This window comes from Camelus bactrianus, chromosome 15, assembly GCF_048773025.1.
Source record: "Camelus bactrianus isolate YW-2024 breed Bactrian camel chromosome 15, ASM4877302v1, whole genome shotgun sequence".
In the NCBI taxonomy this organism is placed as follows: domain Eukaryota; kingdom Metazoa; phylum Chordata; class Mammalia; order Artiodactyla; family Camelidae; genus Camelus; species Camelus bactrianus.
In genome coordinates, this window is record NC_133553.1 from 53,280,311 (window position 1) to 53,308,304 (window position 27,994).

Consider the following 27,994-nt stretch of genomic DNA (forward strand, 5'->3'; position numbering starts at 1 on the left):
CTTTAAAAGAATTTAGTGCTTTACATAAAAATCATCAAATGTAAAACTGAAAATATATGAGGAGAAGTTTCTTAGGGTCACACCCTCATGCTTAAAAATTGCAAGGTGATCTCAAACAGAATGAGAAAGAGCCAGAACTAGAGAACAAGGAAAACAACAGAAGACTTTGTCACCCTGTCTTCACACCATCAGAAGTGCAAGAGCCAATCCTGTAAATATGCAGCAGCTTCCTTAGCTTTTGTCAACCGGCAGCTTCCAGATTTTTGACAGGTAGAGTCTAAATTTCAAAAGTAGTATGAAAAGGTGCATCAACCTGTGCTTTATCCATCATTCTCATCTACACATGTTCTGTTTTTGTAACATTATCTGTGATTAAAATCTCAATTCTAGGTTTATATTAGCATTTAGTGGCTACTTATATTCACAGCCTAGAGATTTCCCCTCCAGTTAGCTTTCTGCCAGCTTTGTCCCCTTTCCTTGCCCAGAAGTTCTCTTTGTCCCAGTCTTTTTGGTTGTCATCTTGGTTCTCTGTCTTATTTTCCCCTATAGTCCCAAGTCCAATCCAGAACCCTGGAATTGCAAGCCTGGCCCCTTTGCTCATGGACAAAGACTGGAAAATACAACTTCAATGTTCAGCTAAATTTTTTGAGTTAAAAACAACTTCAAATTTCAGAGTAATTTTAGACTTACAGAAGAGTTGCAGAGAAGAATAGAGTCCCTGTATATTCTCCATCTAATGTCCCTTAATACTACCATCTTACCTAACCAGGGTACATTTGTCAAAACTATGAAGTTAACATTAATAAATTACTATTAACTAAACTGCAGACTGTACATGGATTTCCCCAATTTTCCGCTAATGTTCTTTTTCTATTCCAGGATCAAATCCAGGAGAGCACATTGCATTTAATCTGCTAAATTTTAAAACAAATTATTTTTCAAGTCATTTCCAGTTAAGCTAAGACAATTGTGAAGAATGTGGCATTTTAATATTTAAGATAAACTATTCATTAGCAAAAACAACACAAGATGTCACTTGTTCTGTGATTATGAGCTCCTCTGGGGAGGAGTCCCTATTATGTGTTCAGCACATTTTAGCTATATACAGTTTCATACTTTCTCTCCAGGATGGTGTTTTCCCAGCAGTAAGAGTTGAGAGAAGTACAAGAGAATTCAAAGCATTCTAACTTTTAGTGGAAAACAACTTCATTCTTCCTAATGTAATTAGCAGAGTTAGAATTTTGTGCCAGTGACATGCTGTAAAGGTAGCAGGAGTATAATTTATGAAAACTTTACAGGTCTGATCCACTCATCACAGTCTTAAGCTACAGAAACCACAAAAGACAACGAGGAACAGATTCTTATCCAATCAAATTCTCTAGGGGGGAGGACACTTGCCAACAAAATCCAGAAGTTATCTCTAAGAAAAGAAAGCTCTCTCTAGGAGTAATATTTGGAGTAATTTGGGGGAAACCAAAAGTTACTTTGCATTTTTAAATAAAGCTATTTTCAGACCTGTGGATGCTGTCTTGACACAAGACCTATTTAAAAAAATTTACACATCTTTCATTTTAAGAGAACAATATTGTAAATAATAAGGACACAAATGAACTAATTATTATTCATAATAATTATTATAATTAGATGACTGATTTCTTGAATATGTGTAAGCACATTTGACTGTCCTTTATGATTGGATTACTGTATTCTGTTGATTCTTATTTTGTGGTTGGCTTTATTCCTTTGATAACTATGTAAGTTTAAAAAGCTAAAGCTCTAATCTGTTCTTAGAAACAATGATCAGTACATATATGTAAACTAAAAAATGTGCAGTATATTGTATATATCTATTTACATGCAATATGATGTATATGTGCAGTCAAACTGTAATAATTCTACCTAATAAAACTGAAAAAGAAAAAAAGAAAAAAGAGGACAATATTGTAGGTATTATAACATAAGAGCTATAAAGAATTAATTTGAGTCCTGAAAAGATAAATAGCTCTAGATTTAATTTTTCAATTATTTTTTCATAAATCTTTATTAATATTTCATAATCCATTTAGTTTTTCATAAGACAAATACAGAATAAGGAAATAAAGTAAGAGTGAATAATTCTTTTTAATATATGAAAAGACATTTTATTTTACTATATAACCTATGAATTAAAATACCCAATTGCATTTTCTCAAATGGCAAATGAGATACAGGATAATATTTTTCTTTGATTTCTGAAAACCTCAATATCATCTGTCTTTGGGAGGATCATTTTTTATGACGTCTGATGATACTGTCCATGAAAATACCAATAGTGCTCAGTAGTAAAGGATATTTTGCTAAGTTGTTCTATCATAGGTCCTTGCTCATAGTGTTCACATTTTTCTTCCAATCTAGTTTTTAGCACTTGATCATGTGTTTCTTCATTATAATGCACAGGATCTGGCCGAGGGATAGGTTTTGTGTGTTCACAGGGAATTTCCACAGAAGGGTGATAGCATACAATTGTCTTGCCATCAGATGTCAAAGCAAGCTCTACTTTGCAATTATAGTCATCTGGAAGAGAAGATGTGGATTTATGACACACAATACAAGGCTCCGTTTTGAATTGGAAGTAGATGTTTAAAGATAGTTCTGTATGCTATCCCCCATTTTACTGCTGCTAATGCCATGGTGAATCAAGATGCTTATCAGGTGGCATGAAGTAAGATGATTTGAGGAGAAACTGCTTTTAAAATCTGCTTCTAGGTATACCTTTTTTCATCCGTTCACAGTGGCTCACTGCGAGCCTGCCATTTTGCCTCAGTCCAGAGTAGGTACGTTTTTGATAAAACCATGTGGATAAAAACCCACAGAAAAAACTTGGTCATAAAATTTCATGTCTGGCCTGTGTGATTTGTGGACCAAAGAAAAAAATGTAAACACGATGGTCTCATTCTCTGTTCTCAACACTGCAAGGGCTTTCACTCACATTTATCTTGCCTTGAGGACCCTAAAAGATCTGGCTCCAGACTACCTGTTCTGATTTCACTTGTTCCCCATTCTTCCTGTTCTCTAGCCTGAGAAGCGTCCCTGTGGATCCTGACACATGCTGAGCTAATCCTGTTCAAAAGTCAGGAAGATTGCTTTTCCTGAGAGTCACCCGACACCCCTTTCATTCCAATCTCTACTTCAATGTGACAGGATCAGGAAGGTCTACCCTAATTATCCAGCTAAAGAGCATTGCCTGTCATTCTCTCTCTCCTTACTTTTTTTTCCCCCAGAGCATCTATTAATACCTGGGCTTTACATCTTTGTTTATCTGATTATTGCAGATTCTCCCCTCTACCAGAATTTCAGCTCTGTGAGAACAGGGGCTTTGCCAATAAATGTTAGTTGAATGGAAATTAGTAGCATCAAACATTAAAGTCTGAGATAACAGTTTTCAGTATTTCTTAATGATATAACAAATACTGCAATGAAGTAGTCAAATGCTGAAGAGATGTATTCTGCTATCGATTGAGTACATTATGTTGCCCCAGAAATCTCTGCATATGTTATTTGTACTGTGTAGTTGACCCCTTTGGGGGTGTCTCTTCTGCTCAGAACTTTCATCCAGTATTGTGGAACGAGCCTTGATCCTCAGGAACAGAAACTTGGTAGCTATTCAGAAGAGCACTGTCCAGTAGAAATATAATGTGAATGGCATATAGAGTTTAAAATCTTCTGGTAGCCATATTTTCAAAAAGTAAAAAATAATATGTAAAACTAATTTTTAAATATTTTATTTAATCTGAGATATCCCAAATATCATCATTTCAACATGTAATCAATATAAATACAATTACTAATAAGATATTTAATATCTTTTATTTTTTCATAGTGTCTTCAAAATTCGATGAGTATTTTATGCTGGAAGCACATCTCAATTCAGAGGGTAAATTTTAACAAGTGAAATGAAGTTCTACCAAAAAAATAAAGTTGTATGTAATGGGAAAATATTTCACATTGTTTCAGTTTTAAATTTTAAGTTAACAACAATTAAATAAAATGAAAAATTCTGTTCCTCAGTGTCCTAGCCACATTTCCAGTGCTCCATAGCCACACGTGGCTTGTGGCTTCTGTACTGGACAGTGTGGATATAGAGCATGTGACCTTGCCTCCCGGCTGCACTTGATTGGAACAGCAGCAGCCTTCTGACCACAGCTCAGCCAAACAGATTCTCCCTCCCAGGAATTTGAATTTTGAACTGAGATACACAGAGATGGGAGAAGTTTGGCTCTGAGTCTTGTTAGTGGCAGAATTCCAAAAAGAGCGTTCGTGAGCAGCTGTTGTCAGGGTCCCCAGAGCTTCCCTGTCTTCTGCCCTTCCAGAGGCCTGGTTGGTGGTTCAGTTCTTCTTTGGATTCCGTGAGAGAGCCTAATGTGTTTCCAATAAGTTTTTATTTTCCCTTGAGCCAGCTCAATCTGGTTTCTGTTACTTGTAATGACATTAATAAAAAAATAAAATGAACAAAAACTCATAGCAAATTTCTTCAAAAAGGGATACACAAAAGAACATAATTATGGAGAGGAATATACATTTATGCAAAACTGCCTTGTCTACCTTAGAAAAATCATAATTGTCCAGGATGTTATCAACTCTCAACAGAATAGAGCAGGATGTAGATAATTCAAAACAGTAAATTGATACAAAAAGAGCATCTATTTGATTTTGTAATGCATTGGTGGGAATTGGGGGTGGGACCTGGGGGTGGCAGAAACAAGATACAGCTTCCTAATTGTTTTACAGAGAATTTAATCAGCATGAATTCTCCAAGAATGACGTTGATCACACAGCAGGTGCTTGATAAATGCATGTTGATTAATTGACTTAGAATATACCAGCTGTTGGTGAAAGAATGCGATCCACAATCAAACCATGTGACAGAAGAAAGCCAGGATGGCTTTTAAAATTAGCAACAACGTGGAATTCTTCATGCAAATAAATCAGAGATGGTATTGCTGTCTTTGGTTCTCTTCCTAGATGAAAATGAGATCATCATACTCTGCTTTGGGAGGAAGGTATTTAGTGTTTAAGGCTGTAAACAGAGGTAAGCACATTCTCCAGTCATTTGTTCCCAGTCTTGAGTACGTATCTGGAAGGCCTTTAGGTTGCATATACCGAGTCTGGGGCAGGGGTGGGGGTTGGGGGGATGGGAGTAGGGGAGGGAGTTAGAATTATTAATAATCTCTCCTGATCCTGGGGACCTTTGATTTTCATCATTTCTTAGCATCAGATAAGCAATATTTAAATTTCACAGAGTAGGAAAAGGAAAGTAAAAGAAAGGTTTCAGAATACCAGGTGTAAATGAGTGGCAGTGAACCTAATTAAGTCTCCAGTATTAATACCAGCTTACAGAAAATATCAGAATAAGAATATACACAGGGACACAATCAGCTGATTCCTGAATATGGAAAATTCTACAAAACAAAAGACCTGGCCTTTTCAACAAATAATAAATTCTATAATTACCATATAATGTAAATGGCACGATTATGTTGGAGGATAGTAGTGCCCCTGGTAGGATGTGTTGTTTTAGGGTGGGCTCCCTACATACAAATTCTGGGCTGGAGAGTTGCATGATGAAGTTTATTAGAGAGATACCTCTGAGGAAGTGAGGAAGGTAGGATTGAACAGTGGAGAAACTGACCTCAGAGAGGTTTCAGCTGAGGCCTCAGTCATCCACTGGGGAGTTCAGGAGGGGGATGACCCTTCAGAGTTGTTCCAAATTGAGGCAGAGGGGCCCAGCTTTGTGTTCATTTGATATGGGCTGTCTCCTGGTAGGGAGTATAACTTTGGCAGAAGCAGATCCCTGCAGCCAAGAGGTGTTCCCAGCAGGAGATGTGTCTGTGAGCCAACAGCAGTTGATAGTGCAGCAGCTCGGGGATGAGTGTTGGCTCTTCAGGACTCTTGTTGGAGTACATAGTATTCACTACAATGTAAGGTGGTAAAAAACAGACTTAAGTGTTGAGATTGCTAGTGACTTTCAGTTATTATTTAACCTATTATTGCATAATAATGACTATTTTATTTAAAAATCCCTGAAGAATATCACTTTACCATAAAAGTTCTGGCGTTTTTTATCAGGTGATGTAGGGAGATAAACTATTGTGTTATCCTCACTTGTTAAGCACTTTAGTTGTACTGCCTTTTTTGGAACCCTGGGTTGTGGGGACACTTTGTTGATTTGACTCTAGGCTGCCATCCTTGTTCTCCTCACTGGCCTCTCCTTGCTAGTCTCCTCTGACGACTTCTCATATCTGGCTCTGAATTTTGGATGCTTTAGGGTTTAGTTTTCAGACCTCTGTTTTTCCTTTTTAAAAAAATCTTATTTTCATTTCCTAAATGTTCCCATCCAGACTCATGACTTTAAATATCATGTATACTCTGATGACTCAGAGATATTTATCTCCAGCCTAGCCCACTTCCCTGATCTCCAGAATGGTACATTAGATACTGGTACATCTAGATACTAGTTCATCTAGACACTCAACATCTCAGTTATCAACACTACCCAGTTATCAACACACATCTCAAACAACATGTCAAACTCAGCACTTTTTTTTGGTTTGTTTTCTATGTCTGTAAATCTGTTTCTGTTTTGTATATAGGTTCATTTGTATTGCATTTTTAGATTCCACGTATAAGTGCTATCATGTAACATTTGTCTTTCTCTGTCTGACTTACTTCACTTAGTATGTAATTTCTAGGTCCATCCATGTTAGTGCACATGGCAATATTTCATTCTTTTTTATGGCTGAGTAAGATTCCACTGTGCACATGTACATATGTATATATGTGTATGTGTGTATATATGTCATATAAATCATATGTATATATTTTTATATATCTTCTTTATCTATTCATCTGTTGATGGACATTTAGGTTGCTTCCATCTCTTGGCTACTGCAAATAGTGCTGCTCTGAACACTGATGTACATAAGAGATATCTCCATTATGTGTAATGAGTAAGCCTTGACAGAATTCTGGATAGAAGAAAAGCTATAAAGGATATTTAGGGGGATAATTGGGGAAATTTGGATATGGATTATGCCATAGGTATTATAGGATCAATACTAAAATTCTTGGGTCTGATAATGAGATTGTGGTTTTATAAGAAAATGTCCTTGTTCCACATGCAAGCGGTGAATAGTCATGCTATCTATAATGTGCTTCCAAATGACTCAGCAAAAGCAAAAAAGAGAAATAAAGCAAACGTGGCAAAAAATTTTAACCATTTGTGAATCGAGATAAAAGATATACAGGCATTTACTGTACTATTCTTTCAACTTTTTCTGTAGGTTTGACTTTTTTTAAAAATAAAACTTTTATGGGTAAAAGAGTGTAAAATAGACCTCTAAATACTGACTGTTATGTTATTGTCCCTGGAGCCAAGATTTTCAGTATAAGTGAAAAGAGATGAAAATATAAAATCAAACCTGCCAAGTGAAACGGTATAATCTTAAATTTGCAGTAGATCTGTATATGATCTGTAGAACCCCTGTGGAGAGGAAAATGAAATCCTAGCATCTAATTTTCGTATCAACAACATTAACACAGTTATGTCAATGATGGTTAGTAGTTTTCAATTTTTAGAAGCAGCCTATGAACCGGACAGGGAGAACTTAATTATGGTTACTAGAGAAAATATAAATGGTAATCTTTATAATCTGAAAGGAAAGATATAAGTACGGAAAGCAGGAGGAGGATGGAGGAGAAGAGCTGGAAGAAGCAGGGAACTAATCTTCTCACCCCTAGTACAGTGATTCACCAGTAAATCAAGAAACAGCAGTGACGGCTCATTGTTTAGAATTAGAGAAGTAACCATCAAAAAGCCTTGAAAAAGAAACAATTAATAGTGGTTCCTGGTGGGGAAGGTATAGCTCAGTGGTATAGTACATGATTAGAATGCATGAGGTCCTGGGTTCAATCCCCAGAATCTCCATTAAAAACATAAGTAACCCCCCAAAAGTGGTTTCTTCTGGGAAACTGAATTAGAGTGGGAGAGGAGGGAGGCAGTAGACTATGGTTTTCATTATAAGCCCTATTATATTATTGTTTTCTTTTCCATGTGTGATTATTGTGATTAAATGTTTTAAAATAAGGAAAATTTTAAAAAGCAAGGAGAATGACTTCCAATTCATATTGCCTATACAAGCAGAATAAAAACCTGGTGTTTAAATTATATCAGTTTCATAGAGCTCCAAGGGTGGGATTGGCTATTATCAGATCTATCAGCGTGAACAGCAGACAAGCCTCTGGTAGAGGGGGAGGAGAGACGGCATGCTGGAGACGGGGAGGGTAGAGAGTAGAGAGGAAGGGGGATGGGGGAGGGAAAGAGATATAAGCTTATTGAAATATAAGGTTTGGCTGTCAGAGTAATTTTGAGTTTGGTACAGTGTATTAATCATAATATTCTCTATACAGTTGTGTCCCAGCAACTAGGAACTTTAGCCAAAGCTCCAGGGAAAGATGGCTATTAATTTAGAAAAGAGTGATATCCCTGGAGCCTCTGAAGGTGTGACATGCAGTGCAGCACTGCTCCGTAGATGTCTGGAGAGGGCAGGAAACACTGCTTCTCTCTCAGCAGACCAGAGACCCAGGCTGGCTAGGTACCAAGAAAGACCCTCCTGGGCACCACGGGACCCCTTGCAGAAGCACACAAATACCTGGTGAATTTTCAGAGATGAGGTCTTGCTTTGCTGTGGATGTGGGCTAAGCTAGAAAAATACTGTTTTCTTAATGTTATTATAAGCTACAGTAGCCACAGCCTGGTGTGGCCTGTAAAAACATGATCAGCATAGCTGATTTTACAGCAAAAAGCATTAAGGGAGACAAACAGTATTTTAACATGATTAAAGATACATTTAAAAATGGAAACAAAAATGCTGTAACGGTAAGTCTCAGATATAATCCAACAATAAGCTAGAGCTTTGAATTGACAGAGCTGCAAGGACAAACCTTTCTGGTTGCAGCAGTATGGGGGATAACAAGGGGATAGGTTTTACTATTCTTTCCTATTATTTGTTGTCCTGCCTATCAATGGATTATGCCATTAGGTTTAGTCCTATGACTTTCATTGGGCTATGGAATGTATGCAGAAGTGATGTATGCTCCACATTTGAGCAGAAGCTTTAAGAGACATCCTGTGGTTCAGCTATGAACCAGTGTGTTTCACAGAGGTTTCTCCTTCAGTCTACATTCTGGAATAAAGATTCCAGAACAGAGCTGTAGCCAACAGGTGCAGTGAATGCATACTAAATCATTGCTATTGTAAGCCACTAGGATTTGGGGGATGGCTTGTTCCACAACATAACCTAGTGAAAGCTAACTAATACATAGCATAATCCTCAAACCCTTTTGCTGTCAACACCTAGAAAAGCTAATTGAATTAATAGACATAATTTTAAATGCACATTTAAACTCCACCAGGACCTCAGATTAAGAGGATACTGAAACAAAGTGTAAGGGCTTGAAATGCTGCTGCAGCTGTAAATAGTAATAAGAAAAAAGGAGAGAAAGGCAATAACTTAACCTAAAAAATCTAGAGAAGGAAATGGGTAATATCTTAAAGGCAAGCACAAAAAAGGGAAATATTAAAAATAAAAGCAGAAATGAACAAATTGAGCAACAGAAAAGCAGAACACTAAATACATGTACCCAATGAATATTCATTTAAAAATTGTTTCTAAACAAAGACCTACTGTATAGCACAGGGAACTCAATTCAGTATCTTGTAATAACCTATAATGGAAAGCAGTCTGAAAAAGAACATATATATACACAGACACACACACATACACACACATATAACTGAATCACTCTGCTGAGCCCCTGAAACTAACACAACATTATAAATCAGCTATACTTCAGTTTTAAAGAATTGTTTCTAAAATGTACCTTCTCCTTGTTGTGGTCCCCTCTTGCTTACTGTCACGCTTAATTTACAAATTTTCATGGGTTTGATGTTCACCTTGAGAAAACTAATAAAATTTTAGTACATCAATAAATAACATTTAGTAATAATGAATTAAGCTTACATATAGAAACTATTTAAATCCCAAACTTTAAAAATGGAACAGAACATATTCTCCATCAGAAACTCTACATCTTAATTATAGAGTTGTTAGGATCTAGGTCAGTGTTTTTCAGCTGAAGGTTGCAATCTGATAGTGAATCATGAAATCAGTTTAGTGGGTTGACATTTACCCTAAAAAAACCAGAAGAGAATAGAACTGAAAATATCAAAGTGCAACACATATAGTAAAGCTAAATAATGTTTCATGAAACATTCATTTCAGTTATATAATTTGTGTGTGGGAATGTATGTCTGTCCTGAAATTAAAAGTAATATTCATGGAGGGTGGGAATGGATAGATGGGATTTCAAAACTGTAGAATAGATAAACATGATTATACTGTATAGCACAGGGAAATATACACAAGATCTTATGGTAGCTCACAGAGAAAAAAATGTGACAATGAATATATATATGTTCATGTATAACTGAAAAATTGTGCTCTACACTGGAATTTGACACAACATTGTAAAATGATTGTAAGTCAATAAAAAAAGTGAAAAAAGTAATATTCAAAATATTTCACAACTGGTAATGTTGGGCATAGCTCAGTCAGAACTAAAGCTGGTTGTTGTGTTGGAACAGGGCTCCAGGGAACTCTGCTTTGCCAGGTGTTACCCGTTTTGTTACTGGATTGAGACTCCCAAGAGGGTCAGGATGGCTGAGGCAGCAGTGGGCTTGAGGTATAGTGGTTTTACTATTTTTGCAGTAGCAAACTGCCATAAACCTAGAGGCTTAGAATAACGTAAATTTATTATCTTACAGTTCTATAGGTGAGAAATCAGGCACAGGTCTCAACGATTTGAAATTAAGGTGCTGACACACCTGTATTTCTTTCTGGAGACTCTAAGAATGTTTCCTTGCCTTTTTTAACTTCTAGAGGCTGCCTACATTGCTTGTCTTGTGGCCCCTTCCTCTATCGTCAAAGCCATCAACATTACATGTTCCCCTCACCCTTCTGGCATGGTCACATCTCCCTCTGATCACAGCTGGGAAAAAGTCCACTTTTAAACATCCAAGTGATTAGATTGAGCCCACTGGATAATCTTGAATAATCTCTTTATTTCAAGATCCTTAATCACATCTGTAAAATCCTTTTTTGCCATGCAAGATAATGCTTTCACAGGTTCTGGATATGTAGGAAATGGACATCCTTGGGAACCGTTATTCTGCCCACCACCATGGGTATGGCAGTGTCTTGTTAATTGAAGAAACAGCAAAATCACACCTGTGCAGACTGCCTCAATGGAACCAAATACAGATGTTTGTGACATGGTCACTCGGGAGCCTCTATGCAGTACTCTGTGACTGTGTCTTGAATGTTCACTCTATTACTTCCAAGAGGAGGGAGGAGAAAGTTTAAGCTACACAAACCAATATAACCTAATCCACTGCTTTCGCCTTTCCAGTATTGTCCTAGGAGGATTAACTATGAAATGGGTTGACTACTTCAGACTCAGGAGAACAGGGAGAGAATTGTGTACAAACTTAAGAAAGGAATAGCTCAAGTGGTAGAACACATGCTTAGCATGCATGAGGTCCTGGGTTCAATCCCCAGTACCTGTTTAAAAAAAAGTTAAATAAATAAACCTAATAACTTCCCCCCAAGAAAAACCTAAAGAAAAAATAAAATAAGATTAAAAAATAATAAGTTTTTAAAAGTACCTGACAGAAATACCCTTCTTTCTATCACATGTGAAAAATTTAAATTTATCTATGAACTATTATTTATATATTAATTTTCATTGGCTATATAATATGCATTTCATGATGACAGCAAATGGCAGTTTAAAAAAAGTTCTAGAAAGCCATTCCAACTTTTATAGTTCTCAAAAATTTTATAATTCTGAAAGAAGTCTCTAGAACAGCATTTCAGTTTGCCCCACAAAATATAGTCATACACTTAAGTTGTCTCTACATACACATATATATACACTCCAGCAAGAAGCAAAGATCATTTTAAAGCTAATGTTTTAGGTTCACAAGCTTTTAAAAATTAAACGTAACTTACTATTGAGTAGAATTTTCAAAACAATCTTTGAAATGATCTCTACATGTTTATCCATAGAGTAATCATCCTGCTCAGCACTGCTCATAATGTTTTCATGCCAACTCACAAAGTAGGAATTAACTCATTTTTGAGTCATATAAGCCACAAAGCCCCAGTGAACTCTGACAAAGCATTTTGTGAGTCAGAGTGAGAGTGGAGGAGATATAAAAAAGCTTAAACAAATTCCACATCAGGTATCAACTGATGGTAATATCCACAAATGCTAGTGGATATGCCTGGGTAGAATATGAAAGGAAGCTAATTTGGGGACATAACTCTATTACACTGTTTCACTCAGTCGTCTAAAAACACTGAAGGTGCTAATTTATGTAGCTTTTGTATTTTTGTTGACTCATTTTTCTTCCAGTATAAAGGAGACTTTGTATATAATTATCAAACTAGATTTTTTTTTCCTTATGAAACTCATTGGCTCTTGCTACTCAGACAAAAAGAAAGGTTTTTTTTTCACTGTTGTTGCCCTACCTCCACCCTCAATGTTAGAGCCAAAATGTTTTCTAATTAGAAAGATGAAGTCTCTTTCAAAATCCATGCCCTCAAGTTAATTATCCATGGGTCTGCCCCTGGACCTGTTCTGCTGTGTCCATTCTTCCCCTTTTCAGCCATCCTTTGCTTCCTATCTCTGTCTTGTGCTACTACTATCTTAATAAGCCTCATCAGCAAGATTTCCCAAGAAATGGTGGGGAAGAAAGTGATTATTGCTATACACTTATCCAATCCATTCATAAATGATTGTCTATCTAATGTAACTGATTAAAAATAATTAAGATCTACCTAATTGATAACATTATTGTCAGTTATTTTTCTGTTGGCTACAATGCCACCTCCTTTCTGTGTTCTGTAACTGCAGGAGCTGGAAGCCTGTAACTCTAGACCCCAGAATCCTTTACCAACTGGCTTCCTGTCAGGTTTGGCCAAATGGAAGTAACAGTTGGGAGAAAAGAAGCCATCTAGTCTGGTACCAGTGGTAGAGGCGTCTCAACAGCCAATTCAGCACGAGCCACATGGTGCCCCTTTTGTGGAAGTGGAGTTCCTTCACTGGCTACTCAGTGACCTCCAGCAGCAAATGCAGCCTAAGCATGATGGTAGCAGCTTTCTCATCTCTGGGTAACCTTCCTTCTTTTCTCTTCCTTTTCCCTCTAGTCCTTCTAACACTTTTGTAACCATTTCCTAGAATTAAATCCCTTTCTGTTTGAACTATGCACAGTGGTTTCTGTTTTCCTGACTCTAATGATTGAACTGATGATAAACCAAATCAGTTTCTAAACTATCAGTCTTTGGGATATTACAATGTTTATAAGTGAAAATAGTGGAACATTTCTCTTGCAACCTATTGTTCCCCACAAACTGTTACCAGGCAAGTTTTATGCAGTTCTCAGTCATAAGCATATGAGGGTCCACCCAAATGCAATGGATTGTGGAGTCTGAGTCCTGTTTCAGGGGTACGAGTGAGATACCCCATGTGTGGCTTGGATATCCCGAACATTTGCTATAGGGAACAATGAAAGTCCTTAACCTACAGGCAATAAAAATAGCTAGGTTTATCTGCTGTTCAGAGATGCCCCACATTGAAGTCTCAGGCTCCGATAGTTCCTTGAAAATTCATTGAGAATATTTAGTAGTTTGCAAGTGGAGGAGGAAGCAGTTCAGACAATAGACGGTTTTGGGTACCTAACTGAAGGTGGAGTGGTCGTTTAGGACTGTTCTACCTAGTTTTTCGTCTGTTTGACAAATGTCCCTCTTAAAGTCTATTTCCATTTCTAGTCTTTGTTTCACAGATCAGGGATTTGGGATGGGAAACTCAAAGGGAATGGTGTTAATTAGGGTTAGATTTCCTGTGGGCGCTTAAGGTCACACTGGAGAGGGTTCCTGTGGCTGACATGATTTCTGGGCTCCTCAAATTCTCCACTCCAGGAATGGATGATGCATTTATCTGAGTGAGTCTTTACTTAATGTCTATCTCCCCTTGAGGTCTGCTTTTCTCATCACTATACCCTCAGAGCATAGTAAAGTGCTACATATATTCATTCATTCAGTGCTTCATTCACTCAATTAATATTAATTGTCTTTTTTATTGTCAACACACCAACATAACAATAACGCCTTGAAAAGCTTCAAAAGTTTATGGCAGCAAATTTGAACACTCTTTTAGGTGACTTTTCCCCTAACAAAATCTTCCCTATGCATCCTTGAATGTGTAAGTAGAAACTGCTATTTCTAAATACATATACAGGTATTTTGGAATGTAATTTGCCTGTGTTATCCTAACTCTGCTGGCATGAGCCCTTTGTCTATATGTGATAGCCTGGTGTTCTTAGCCCCAGTGATCCTCAAACTTTAATGAATATAACATATATGAAATGAGTAGATATATTATTTTTGGTTAAGAAAATAGACAACAAAAGAAATTTCCATTTTGGGGAGAGGAATATAGAATACTTTAAAGAGTCAGCAAAATACTTGGATATAAGGTAAATAAACACAATTGAAATCACATTCATATGTACTAACAACACTCAATTTGAAATATATAATTAGAAGGGAATCCTTTATAATTTATAACAGCAGCAGGTATGAATATATGTTAATGACCAATAATGGAAAATATATCATCAATATGAAGCAAGTTAGAAGATTTCCCTGAAAGATACTAAGTACAAGAAAAGTGGTACCATATTCTAAGACTAATATTTTAATAATGTCATTCTCCTACAAATTAGTTTACTTAAAGCAATCCGTCAAAATCCCAATTAAAAATACTTCAAAAGAACTTGATAAAATAATTCTGAAATTTATCTAAAAAAATGAACTAGTAAAAATAGCTAGTATCCTTAGTCATCATAAAAATGATCTTACATTACATTGATTTTTAAATGAGGTAATCATACAAAAATAAATAAAAAGGACTGTCTCATGTTTTCTATTATTTCTTGTGTTCATATTGTTATTATGTTAGCAAAATGTTTTCCTAAGAAACTTAAACTTAAATTTTATATCAAACTCAAATTATATATCATAAATTGTGAGTTGGTAGGGACCAAGGTAATAAGATTATATTTTATCAAGATGCTAATCTAATCTCAGTTACTGATAGGAATGAGGTATAGCATCTTCTTTCTGAAAAGTTTGTGAGTCACTTCTCTCACCCCTATTAAGACTCCACCGTGAGACTCAACATCTCTATAGAAACATGAGTTCTTCTTTTAAGTATCCAGCCAGTCCAATATTTCAATGTTTTCAATATCTGGATTCTAGTCACAGATAAGTTCATTTAAAATTATCTTTTTTTTATAATAGGCAGCTATCATGATTCTCCACTATTGCAGCTTATGATTTAAATGATGAATTAATTTATTAAATGATGAAGCTTTAGCTTCAGATGAGTGGTTGTTCCAATCTCTCTAAAAATAGTACTCTGCAATCTGTTAATCAAAAGATGATTCACTGAAATAATTCCTGAATCTTATTAGGTCATTTGAAATCATAAAACTTTTTAGATATACATTCAAATTGCTGCTACAGAAATACAAGCAACACATGCAGTACTGTTCTAATAATACAACCACTAAGTCTTAAACTGAAGGAGCTGGATGTGGAGACTACATGTAAAACTGTGTATGCTGAAGTGAATATTTTAAAAAGTTTAAAGTATAATTACAGTAATGCATTAAGTAAAATGGCTTCATCTTTGAAAAGCAGTTCAATGATATAGCTGCAATTTCCTTACTACAGTGGCAGTTCTATTCATATAAATTCTCACTAAAACTCTGCAAACTTCTTTTTGATCATTTTTTACCCATGACCATTTTACTGGTATAATTATCCATCATTATACATGGCAAAATGTTTATGTCCAATTTTTAAACCAAATCACTTTTTTTTTTAAAGGGAACTAACAAAAATTCAGTAGGTTTGAATACAAAATTGCAAAGACACCTAGTGGTAGAGCTAAAAGTATGTAAACAAAGAGGAACAACAACAACAGCAAAATGCCAGTGACAGGAAAAACAGATACTCCTCAGAATGGCAAAAGAAGGTGGCTCACATGGAAGGTAAGTGTTAGACCAAGTTTTTAAAATGCAAGTACAAATAATTTTGGAGAAGTAAGCAGAGACTGATACTAATTTTCCGTTGTCAAAATACTGTCAGGCGAAATTTATTTATGCATAAGGAAACGTTTAGTAGTGAAAACATTCTGGGTTTTAAAAATTTATCCAAACTAATTAAATTTCATACTTTGGAGTTGCGCTGTCCAGTGAGGTAGCCACTAGCCACATAGTAACTATTTAAATTTAAATTACTTAAAAATAAATTTAAAAAAATTAGTTCCTCATTTGCACTGGCCACATTTCAAGTCCTCAGAGCCACAGTGAACACAGGGACACATTGGACGCACAGAAATAGAACATTTCCATCATGGCAGAAAGTTCTATTGAACGATGCTGTAATTTGTCAGAAGAGTTATAATGAAGTTTGTCAATATTACTCATCTGGAAGTTGATCCTAACTACTTTTTTTTTTTATTATCCAAGCCATGGGCTACTTCTAGAGGCAAGATGTACAGCTAGATAAAACAAGAGTAAAATTCTTTACTGCTTTTTTCCCCCCTAAGAAATACTTCCTTGGAATATCATTATCTACCAGCATCTAAGAAATGCAGTAGCTTATTGTGAAAAATATATAGACATCAACTTTTGATTTGATATAACATTTCAGATACTGAATCAGTAGGCATAATTTTATTCTCTCTATGATTGAACAGAACAGCTGAGAGAAATAAAGGATTCTGTCTGCTTTATGTGGTAGTATAACTGACAGCACACCCAGACAGAGATAATCTTTTATAATGGGTTTGGCAGGCACTTCTTTAGCATGTTGGGGTGGGGAAAATAACCTTTATTACAGTTCTTTAGGTTCTGCATTATAAACCATATCTACTCTAAGCATTTGTTTATTTTTATTTATTTAAATTTTAAAAATAGCATTCTTTTTGAACTGCCTTAGAAACACAATAATAAAATAGATAAAAATCATTACATATTTATTCTGGAACATAAAACACAGAAAATGATTGGGTGTTACCCAATTATTTTATGAGCTAAACATAGCTTTGACACTATAATCCAAAAAAGATGGGCCACACCAAAAAAACTTACAGGCAAACCTAACCTAAGAATACTAGACACAAAACAAATAAAATGGTAGCAAACCTAGTTCAAAATGCATTAAAACTTAACCCACTGAAATCAAGGAGAATTTACCTTATACTGGAGAACTGACAATATGAGTAAACATTAATAAAATAACCACATCGTGCTGGGAAAGCTGGACAGCGCATGTAAATCAATGAACTTAGAACACTTCCTCACACACACACACACAAATAAACTCAAAATGGCTTAAAGACTTAAACATAAGACAGAATACCATAAATCTCCAGAAGAGAACATAGGCAAAACATTCTCTGACATAAATCATAGCAATGTTTTCCTGGGTCAGTCTTCCAAAGCAGTAGGAATAAAAGCAAAAATAAAAAATGAGACCTAATCAAACTTACAAGCTTTTGTACAGCAAAGGAAACCATAAACAAAATGAAAAGACAACCTATGGACTGGGAGGAAATATTTGCAAACGATGCGACTGACAAGGGCTTAATTTCCAGAATATACAAACAGCTCGTACAATTCAATAACCAAAAAAACAAAAACCCCATCAAATATAGGCAGAAGACCTAAATAGGTATTTCTCCAAAGACATACAGATGGCCAATAAGCTACTTATCAGAGAAATGCAAATCAAAATTACAATGAGGTATCACCTCACACTGGTCAGAATGGTCATCATTAAAAAGTCCACAAACAATAAATGCTAGAGAGGCTGTGAAGAAAAGGGAACCCTCCTACACTGCTGGTGGGAATGTAATTTGGTGCAGCCATAATGGAAAATAGTATAGCGATTCCTTCAAAAACTAAAAATAGAGTTATCGTATGATCCAGCAATCCCACTCCTGGGGACGTATCTTGAAAAGAGGAAGACGCTAATTTGAAAAGATTCATGAGCCCCAATGTTCACAGCAGCACTATTTACAATAGTCAAAACATGGGAGCAACCTAAATGTCTATTGATAGATGACTGGATAAAGAAGTTGTGGTATATATACACAATGGAATACTATTCAGTCATAAAAAGAATGAAATAATGCCACTTGCAGCAATATGGATGGACCTGGGGAATGTCATTCTAAGTGAAGTAAGTCAGAGAGAGAAAGGCAAATATCATGATATCACTTATATGCAGAATCTAAAAAATGATACAAATGAACTTATTTACAAAACAGAAACAGACTCACAGACACAGAAAACAAACTTATGGTTACCAAAGAGGAGTAGGGGAGAGGAATAAATTAGAAGTTTGGAATTAGCATATACAAACCACTACATATAAAAGAGATTAAACAACAGGGTACTATTGTATAGCACAAGGAAGTATATTCAATACTTGTAATAACCTATAATGAAAAAAAATAGGAAAAAGAATATATATAACTGGATCACTGTGCTATATACCAGAAACTTAACATAACATTGTAAATCAACGATACCTTGATAAAAAATAAAATAAAATAACCACATCAATTGATTAAGAAAAATCATAATCCTCTCAGTAGATGCTGAAAGGCCACCAGATGAAATTCAACACCCATTTATATTCTTAATAAGAGTATATTACTATGCAAAATTAAATACGATGAGTGTCTATTCCAAGTAAAAGTCAATTATGCATGCCAAAGATACACTGCATTATTAAATATTTCATATTTTTATGTCATTTTTAGCCAGTGTAATGAAGTATGAAACAGAAATAAGAGAAATAAACAGTGGAAAGGCAAACATAAGAATTTTGTGATATTTTTCAGATTATGTAATTGCATAGCAAGAAAATTAAAAAGAACTAACTCATAGCTATCTCTTAATAAGAGAAAATAGAGTAAACATTAACACTGCAGAAGTCAATATACTTCTGTGAAATCATCAAAATCTAGTTAGACTATATGTAAAATAAACCTGTTTCTAGGTAAAAAAATTTAATGACTGATGTGCATGGTCTTTATAAGGAAAACTTTAATTCTTACTGAAAGATAAAGATGGAGACTTGAATAAATGAGGAAAACATCATGTTCTTTCTTAGAAAAAATAAAGAGTACAAAGATTTTAATTTTTTCAACTTAACTTATAATTTTGATGCTATTCCAATTAAAACATTATTTTTGGAGGCCTTAAGAATAATAACAAAATTCATAGAAAAAAACAAAAAAGGAAACATGAAAGATATTTTATCTGATAAGAAAATACATCAGATAATAAATGACATTACTATCAGATAATTAAATACATTACTATGGTTTAAAACAACACCTTTGACTAATCTCCACTTCCCCACACTACTAATAGAAAACAAAGTTCCCTAAAACCTCTAGGCCATCCTGTAGCTGGGTCTTGGTAGGAGTAAATTTCTTCCTTTTCTTTTCCCCCATGGTCTGCCATCTGGTGGCCTCAATCAATAACTACATTTCCACTGCAGCAAGATAACTAGGTTTGGTTGTTGCTCTTTAGGTTACACTTATTTTAGTTAACCAAAGAATTAGAGGTAAACGCCTGGGTCAAAGGGCATGAAATAACATCTTCCAATCTTATGTAAAAGAACTCCTATATAAAATGACATGATGTCTGGGGTTTGGCAAAAATGTTGATAATTGTTGAAGCATAATGTTTTCTTTTGTGTATGTTTGCAAATTTGTATAAAAACGTTTCAAAGAAACAAAACAAATATTGTTGCTCTCACAAATATAAATGGCCAATTTATATATGAAAAAATCCTCAATCTCATTAACAGTTAAACATAAGCAAATTAAAACAAGTAAACTTTCAAAAAAATCTTTCAGATTTGAAAAAGAAAAGCATTAAAATACTTAACAGTTGCTGGTGCTTAAAAGGTATGGAAACGTAAACACGTAATCTTTTGGTGAGAGTACCTGCTGATACTGCCTTCTGGAGGGCAATTTGATAATACTGGTGGAAAATTTTATTGTTCCAGAAATGTTTCATATCCTTATACCCAGAATTCTACTTCTTGTTTATGAAATAACTTAGCAAGAATGTAAAAATAAGGGTACACTGATGTTTATTGTAGTACTGCTTATAAGAGCAAAATATTGTAAGTGAGCATGAATAAGATATTCATTTAAAAAAGGTACATCTATATAATGGAATACCATGCATTCATTTGAAAGAACAATTTCTTTGTATTAATATTAAAAGATCTTTGGACAATGAAGTAAAAATAAGTTGAATAAATGAGAATAGCCTCATTTTGATTAAAGAAAATAATAATATATTGTTAATATGTACATTAAAATGTGGAGGCCAATAACCACACAATTATAGAAATTTTTTTAAGGTGGTAGGAAAGATAGAAGACTTTCACTTTCTTCATTGTGAAGTTCTATGTTTGAGTTTTTTCCAATATATGTATACAGTCATCCCTTGGTATCCATGCAGGATTGGTTCCAGGACCCTCATATATACCAAAATTTGTGAATGCTCAAGTCCCTTATAAAAATGGTGTAGTATTTGCATATAACCTATATACATCCTCTTATTTACTTTAGATCATCTCTAGTTTACTTATGATACCTAATACAATGTAAATGCCATGTAAGTAGTCATAAATACAATGTAGATACTATGTAAATAGTTGTCAGTGCATGGCTAATTCAAATTTTGCTTTGGAACTCTATGAAAAAAAATTTTTTAATATTTTTGATTTCTAGTTGGTTGAATCCAAAGATGTAGAACCCGTGGAAACAGAAGGATGACTGTGTTACCTTCCCAACAGAAAAAATAATAAGGATAACATTTTAAAATCAATAAATAAAAGAGTATTTCCTTGACAACCTTAAAAGATGTTCCATTAATGTCTAATTCCCTACTGCCTCCCACATCAGGAATGAGGATGGTTCCACCTCTTCTGAAGGTGGAAGAGGCTTTTGTCATCCTGTTTTTGTTTGAGAGTCTTGATCTCAATGTCCTGGGCTCCAAATGTGAATCTTTAGATTTTCTTTACTATCTCTCCTAGAATATTCTAAAAGGGACTACAGCAAATAAAACACTCAGTGGCATCCTTACTGTGCCAGAAGCTTAAGTTCATGAAGTCCAAACTATCAGCCTTTACAGTGGGTACCCAAGATGATCCACTAGAACGCAGGGAAGAAGTTTTAGAATTTCAACCTACATATTCTTATCTCACTCTTTGTTCATTTCAATTTTCAACTTTTATTTTTTAAAGTATATATTATACAATTATTTATATTCATATATGTATATATACATGTCTGTTAAGTCATTAGTAAATATATATTCAAATATTAAGAGGAGTATTCAAAAAATTTTTTACTGATGGAACATCTGGTCACAAAAATTTAGAGGCCATTAATTAAGCATATGGCTACTTTTAAGAGAACTAAAAACAGGTCTAAAGCATGTATAAATATGTTCTATAAATCAGTCATCCTCCCCAAAGTCACCAATATAGTAGTTAAAAGGGAGGAAAAAACCCCAAGAAAACAGGTGAGAAAACACTATAGAAGACAAATGCAAGAGTCAGCTTAGTAGGTAATAGAAGATAGAAGGCAAAAGAAAGTAAAACAGGAAAATTACACATACACAAATAAAACAATGAAAAAAACATGACTAAAGAAAGGGAGGCGAAATAAAAAGAAATAATTCACACAAAGACCCTGAATATTTAGAGATGAAATGAAAACAAGCAAACTGTTATACAGTTGGAATTTAGAATGTACCATATCCAGAGCTCTTTACTCTCAGTGTCTAGCATAGTGCTTGGCACACAGAATGTACTCAATGTATAAAGAAAGGATTGTAAGTAATGCCATCCAAATAAATGAGTTAAGCCACAAGTTGAAGACACTGTATTTTTGTTATTTCTTTGCCCCTATTTAAATCAAGCTGCTGAATATTTTATAGATTATGAGGAACAGAAAACAAAAGACACTTAAAGAATAGAAACTGTGATGCTACATGTGCAAATGCACTAAAAATCTAAGGATTCACTGGAGAATTTTAAGATATGGCAGGTAATTATTTATTTGCCAACCCATGGAAACCTCCTCCATCCCTTTACTGTTATATAAACCAAATAAGCAAGAATATTTGGAAAGAACCTATAATTTAGAACTTCTAAAGTCTTTCTATAGCCAGAATAAAAGCAATTTAGAGGATTAGAGCAGTGACCTTTCTTCTTTTCTTTACTTGAAAGCTGAATTCATATCATTTGGAGTAGCAATTAGGTAGTTCATTAGTGATGTTTTATATCTATAAATTACATATGAAAATGACACTTCTATTGCATCGGTATTTTTAAGCCTATTGCTAATAATAACTTTAAGTCAGCTAATCTAGAATGCAAGCATGCTTTGTTAAAGTTAAAAAAACTCCTGCTCTGCCAGTAGTCACACCTTTACTCTCTCCCCCGGGGGCAGAAAAGAGAAATGCATTATTTCTAGGCAAATAAGAGGCACTGTATACTCCAATCATCATTCACATGTTCGTCAAATATTCATTGTAGGTCTCTTAGAGTGAACCACTGTTTTGGAGTTGGAGATTCATTTGTGAAATTGAAGAGTCTACTTCCTCTGGAAATCATGATCGTTTCCCTAGTCCTCCTTCATTAAATCAGCATTATCCAAAGTATCTGAGCTATACTTGTGCGTATGTATGGATATGTAGACTCATGGATGTAAAACAATAATAAAAAAAAGATAAGAATTACTTAGCATTAAACCATGATTATTGCAGAATGCATAATACTTCCTCTTTTTAAAAAAGCCAAATTCCATAGGTACAAATGTCTTTCAAAACTGTATGCTTGTGATTTAGCAATTCCACTTTTAGGAATTAATCTTCACAAAATGATAAAGATTAGGTGCAAAGATTTAGTTACAAGGATGCTCTCTGTAGAATTATTTTTTCAAATAGTGCAAGAAACTGCCTAGATCAATATAGAATTGTTTAAATAAATCGTGTTATGCTCACACAGTGGAAAAGTAAGTGCTACAGACTGAATTGTTTGTGTGCCTCTAAAATTCATATGCTGAAATCCTAACCCCTAATGTGATATTAGAGGGTGGAGCCTTTGGTAGGTGATTAATTCATGAGCCTTCATAAATGGGATTTGTGCCCTTATAAACAGACTCTGGTGAGCTCCCTTACCCCTTCCACCTGTGAGGACACAGCAAGAAGACAGCTGTATATGAACCAGGATGTGGTTCTCTCTCACCAAATCTTCTGACTCTTTGATCTTGGAATTCTCAGCCTCCAGGCCTGTAAAAAAATAAATTCCTTTGTTGATAAGCCACCCAGTCTATGGTATTCTGCCATGGCAATCCAAACTAATATACTAGGTAACATTAAAAGGGATCATTCAGAAATGTTTTCATCGACATGGAAAGACTTCTGTGAGATATTATAAAAGGAAAATTGGAAGTTAACCTTGTTGCTTAAGTATCAAGTACAGGGAAGTGCAAACCCTGACTGACTTTGTGCTAAATGGGCAAGAAACTTGACCTCATACAGTCTCAGGTTTCCCATCTGTTATGGGCTGAATCATGTCATATGCTGAAATTCTAACCTGTAGTACCTAAAATTTTGACTGCATTTGAAGAGAGGGACTTTAAAGGGGTAATTAAGTTAAAATGAGCTCATTAGGGTAGACCCTAATGCAATATGTATATGTAGAGAAGGAGAAAACTTTATCCTCTTAGGTCTAGTTGCTGAGGCCTGTGAATTAAACTGACAAAAGACAGATCAACAGGAGAGAAGGCATACAACTTTACTAATATTTAAAATTGTATATGCACGGGGGTTCACCCCCAAAAAAGTGAAAAAGTCAAAAGGCAGACAGACTTGGGGCTTACATTCCATTTTAACAAAGCGTGATAAACTGCGAAGTGACTAGACAAAGGAAAGAGAATTTGGGCTTTTAGGGTTGATAAATTGTGTGGAAGTGACTTGGAAAAATATGGGGAGTGGGTGTTTAAGATATCTTCTAATGAAAGACAAGGTTTATTTAAAGTCTGTTTATGCAGATTCATCTCAGCATTGACTCCTCCTCTCCTCTGCCTTGAACAAGGAGAGTACATTTCTCGGGAAATTTATGCCTTGTTTTATGCAGATGGAGGAGAGCAGAGAGCTATGTTTGCATTTGCTGTTTCTCACTTGCATTCAGCTCAAAATAATCAATATGCCAAAGTGGCATATTTTAGGGTGTCATATTCTGAGCCCTTCAACTGATGTCCTTGTAAGAAGAGGAAATTTGGATACAGATGGGTAAAGAGGGAAGACCATGTGGACACAGTGAGAAGGCAGCATCTAAAAGCCAAAGAGAGAGGCCTTAGAAGAAACCAACCCTGCTGACACCGAAGTCAGACTTCTAGTCTCCAGAACTATGAGAAAATAAAATTCTGCTGTTTAAGCTGTTACAGTCACAAACAAAGGGAGAGCAGACTTGAAAATTCCCTCAGCAGATAAAACCAGTTTAGTCACACAAACAAGGCTTAATTTAGCTTGTTGTGTGAGACCAACTTGACCTGGATCATTTCTTGTTCATGCCTCTGAAAATCATAAGCAAAACTTGAAATGTTTCCCAGGGTTGATAGGAAGTAATCACTGACAAATTCCCTACCACTTATAAAAACTTTAATACTGTAATCAATCATGATAAAGAATAAACAGTCACTGTTTTCTCACTGTGTAAGCTGCTTTCTAACAAAATACCTCATTCCACGTTTTGGTTTGAGAACTCCTGGTTTGCGAACTGTCTTTCTTGTGTGTGTGCAATAAACATTAACTAATTACTACTTTGGTGATTCATTAGTTTTTCTTTGGCTATTTCTTACCCTCTGACAAAGCCACCCAGTCTGTGGCACTTTGCTACAGTAGTCCTAGCAAACTAATACACACCATCTGTAAGATGGGGAAAATCTTAATACCATCTTTACTCAGTTCTCAAGGTTGCCCTAAGTCAGATATAAGTCCCTTTGTAAACTATAAAGAAGTATACAAATGGGAGTAGTGATTACTCATGTGGTCCCTGAAAAACCTGGAGGAATGCAGTCATCTGGTTAAAATTGAACTTTATAGCCCTGTAGTAAGGCAGAGGCTCAGTTCCCATACAGGGATGGGGAAAAGCAGGAGATTTCAATAGGACTGCAGTAAAGAACACAAATGACTTGCCAGTAAAAAGAGAGAGATGAAATAAAGGGAATGGTTTCTTATGCTCAGGCTGCAAGTTGTTAAAAAAATCTAAATTACATATAATAATAACAGCTAATATGTATAGAGCACTTACTACCAAGCATGGCCCCAAACACTTTTTACATGTTCTCTAAACTTCTTACCAACTCTATGGTAAAAGTACTGTAGGTATACGTGTGTTTGTTGTGGGGGGGATGTATAAATATATGTTTATGTGGGTGTATATTATCTATTTCAGTCTTATCTGTTACAACACATATCTTCAATATGAAAATTTGTTCATATGTAGTAGATAAAAGGTAATAAAACTGCCAAAATGAGAAGTTGTAATTTTTCAAGAGAGGACTATGTTTGCACCACTGTGAAACAGGAAGACCACTACCTGGCTAAACAGAGATGTATGGTAAAATGCACAACACACACTCATCTTGCCTCCTTACTCTTACTCCAGAGCACTCACGTGCGTTGCCCTAAGAGTGTGTGCACTGTTCTTTTGAGTTTGCGTTTATTTCATGATGAGCATATTGAATATATTATATTAAACCTGTAAAAACATCCTGCTTATAAAAATCCCAAGTAGTGAATAAAAGGAAAAGCCTTAAGTTTTGAGGAGAAAACTGAAATAATACAATGTTTTGAAATAAATTAGAAAACCCGCAGGCCTGAGGGAATTCACATTGGCCACATTCAGGAACAACGCTGAGAAAATAAATGAAAGGAGAGCTTGTGCATTCCAGTTATCATTGGCTTCTAGTGAAACTGGAAAGCACTTGGAAGAGACTAAAGAAGAAGGCAGACCTTAATGCTGAGTAATGCCTAGTGCAGCTGGGTAGCACTTTGTGGCCTCCAGGCTCGTTAGAAACCACACAAGCAACTTCTTTATGAAAGGAGGAAACTGGCAGAAAAAAAGTGGGATTTCTCTTTTAAGCTGGTTTAGAAGGCAGAAAAGCAGAACAATAAACCACAGTAATCCACCTCGTGTCACAGTATTTTAGCCCAAGGATGATGATGTTCTTCTTTCCTTTTACCTCTTCTCAGTAATTCAAAACCCACCACACTTTACCTCACCCATTTCCAGCAAGTGGTCTTTGGAGCATGGCTATCCACTAGAGAAAAATAACTAACTCATTGCCTACCATTTAAAGTCTACATAAAAAAAAAATAAAACTTCTATATGGCAAAAGACACAGTGAACTAAATTAAAAAACAAATGACAAACATGTCATTGCAGCATGTGATAAAGACCTGAAATTCTTCTATGTATAAAAAGCTCTTTATAAAAAAAAAAAACCCAATAAGAAATGGTCAAAGGATATGAAAAGATAACACAGGAAGAAACACAAAGGCTTATCAATATGAAATAATGTTCAATTTCAAGTTAAAAAATGCAAATTAAAATTATGTATAATTTTTAACCTAGTAGATTGGCAAAGACTTTTTAAAAAAGACTTTAAAAAAGGTTCATTAATATTTCCTTTGGGAATTTATTCAAAGGAAATAAAAAGTCAGGGGTTCCAAAACATATGTACAAGCATGTTCATTACAGAATTGTTTATGAATTTAACAAATTGGAGTAATTTAATCTAGCAATTGAGGACTGGTCACATAAATCAAAGTATATATACTCTTTCATTCAGTAATTCTGCTAAAATTTATTCCTTGGAATAGTCAATAAAATGAACAGTTCTTGGAGACACAAAGATGTTCACTTCAGCAGTTTGTAGAAGGATAAAATGGCATGGTACATCCACACCCTGGAGGGAGGAAAAAAAAATCTGCACCCTAATCACATTTATGCATCCAAGTAAGCTACTGTGTATACATACACGAAATAAAAGTAATGAAACGGTAGTTTATAGAAAACTAAGCAGCTGCAAATAGATGACAGTTTAATATTTTTACATGAAAAGACCAAATATTAAGTACAAAACGTCTCATAACTGTATATGTAATATGGCCCCATTTATTTAAATACATATAAGGTTGTTCGAAAGTATTTTGGGATGCGAAGATCCCTGCCAACGACCTTTGAAGACCCCTTACACAATGGATCCCAACCTAGAAGTAGAGTTTGTGCTATTTAACACAAGGTTTGGTTACTCAGACATTTATTTAAAGGAACACTGACTTTAATTTTTCTCTTAGAAAAACTCCTAATTCTATTTATTTCTATTACGCAGGAAGGTTTAAAGACCTACCTGCAGCTACACGATGCAAACTGACCACACAGCCAGTCAGCAAGTCTTACAGAGCTACTTTGTTCGGCTTTGTATTTTCAAACAAGCCTTTAATTACAAACGTTTCTGGGCCAGCGGGTCTGAAAATGGTTGGCACTGACGGGTGAAGATACAACCGTGAATTGAAGCCTTTGAAATTCTTTCAGTCAGAGCCAGGGTCTCAGGAAGGCCCTCACTACACCATTTCTACGCGTTGGCCTCACGCACTTCTCAAGAGGGAACGCTGAGATTCCTTTTAGGACCTCCAGCCAATGGCTACTCA

The 27,994-nt window shown here is 35.2% G+C and overlaps 1 long non-coding RNA gene and 1 pseudogene across 1 annotated transcript; both read right to left on the reverse strand.

Annotated features, from left to right (window-relative positions):
• Nucleotides 1–2,265: 2,265 nt before the first annotated feature.
• LOC123615921 (large ribosomal subunit protein mL42 pseudogene) lies at nt 2,266–3,518 on the reverse strand (annotated as a pseudogene).
• Nucleotides 3,519–3,868: 350 nt separating this feature from the next.
• On the reverse strand, nt 3,869–27,964 carry LOC123615932 (uncharacterized). Its single transcript, XR_006723748.2, has 3 exons — nt 27,694–27,964; nt 23,453–23,563; nt 3,869–5,950 (listed from the first exon to the last, which is right to left on the reverse strand). It is a non-coding gene; the product is annotated as an uncharacterized LOC123615932 (long non-coding RNA).
• Between the last annotated feature and the right edge of the window lie 30 nt (nt 27,965–27,994).